The sequence below is a fragment of the Limulus polyphemus genome, unplaced genomic scaffold (assembly GCF_000517525.1).
Source record: "Limulus polyphemus unplaced genomic scaffold, Limulus_polyphemus-2.1.2 Scaffold1349, whole genome shotgun sequence".
NCBI classification, from domain to species: Eukaryota; Metazoa; Arthropoda; class Merostomata; order Xiphosura; family Limulidae; genus Limulus; species Limulus polyphemus.
Window position 1 is genome coordinate 253,130 of NW_013666959.1, and position 1,363 is coordinate 254,492.

The 1,363-nt window shown below is 28.4% G+C and overlaps 1 protein-coding gene across 2 annotated transcripts in view; it reads right to left on the reverse strand.

The window, feature by feature from the left end:
- LOC106463213 (HIG1 domain family member 1A, mitochondrial-like) overlaps positions 1 to 1,363 on the reverse strand; it is a 13,597-nt gene that overhangs the window by 4,902 nt on the left and 7,332 nt on the right. The gene's annotated exons all lie outside the window — the stretch shown is intronic.

Here is a 1,363-nt window from a genome sequence, read left to right on the forward strand (position 1 = left end):
ATAAGAATCCTGTAAAATTTAGATTTATTACCAACTCTTTAAATACTGTTACCATATCCATTTCCATTGTACTTAACAGTGTTACCAAAATATTCAGAAAAATTCTTTTTGGATTATAAAAACCAATATTACATTTATAGAATATCTAAATAATCTAGTTTATTTAAAAACAGCTAATTCAGTCACAGCTTACAATTATACTACATTATATACTACAACAGATTTAAAAGGCCTTGTTAGAATATTAATAACCTGTTTGATAACTATGGATGCAGAGATGGGTATTACAAAATATAACTTCACTAAGATCCAATGTAAAAACTACTGTACTTCCGGATTTATAATGGTTATATAACTTTTAATCAACAGATCTATAAACAAATGGTGGATATTCCAACGGGTGCTAATTTCTCTTCAAATATGGCCAATTTACATTTGTTCTTCTATGAATATTCATTTTTTAAAAAAAAAAGTTTAGATCTCAATTCATTAAACTATACATTCCAACATACTGATGATTTAATTCCAATAAATAATTTTAACTTCATCCCAAATATAATATATCCTAAGGAACTGACTACAGAAAAAAGCAATAGCAATGATTCTAATGCCAATTATCTAGATATAGACATTTATTTTGTAGAAGGCAGAGTTCTGATATTTGATAAAAGAAGGAAACTTAATTTTCCCATCCTTGGTTTATCTACTCTCCATAGTGTTATTCCTAATGTTTTGTTAAAAGGGATTATTATGTCATAAGTGAAAAGATTCTTTAATGGTATGCAGTAGTAATAACTCTCATGGATAATGTTTCCTTATTCATAAATAAACTAAAAAAATAATGGATTAGAAATATACAACTAGAAGAGTTTTTTTACTATTTTTTATACTAAATATAAATTTATTTTAAATAATAAACTTTCAATCATGGAAAACTTATTTAGAAGTCGTTAGTTTATCAAGGGTGATCTTGAATAACTAACTTAGTTATAAAAGCAGTTTTTTTACTCAGTATAATGGGACTGGAAAAACTAACTTCAAGTAGCTGGGTTTGCCTCAGCTTTCTCATGTCATACTTGAAAAGTTTGACAATTTATAAGTTACTTACTTTTTTTAATTTTAAAGACCTTTATAAGGGTGGTGGTTTGAGAGTTCTATACTGTAGAAACTTTGGGTGGTTCTGTTTCTACTTTTAGAAATTAAATAACTTTCAGAGTAACTGCCTTCACCCATCTGGTTGCAGACAGCAAAAGGCAGCAGGAGGTGTAGACATTGTGGGTTTAAGCAATCACCTCTTCACCCTTGTTTTGATTTTCCATGGTGGTCAACTTGTTTAACTTCGGCATTCTGGATTTTGCTTGAT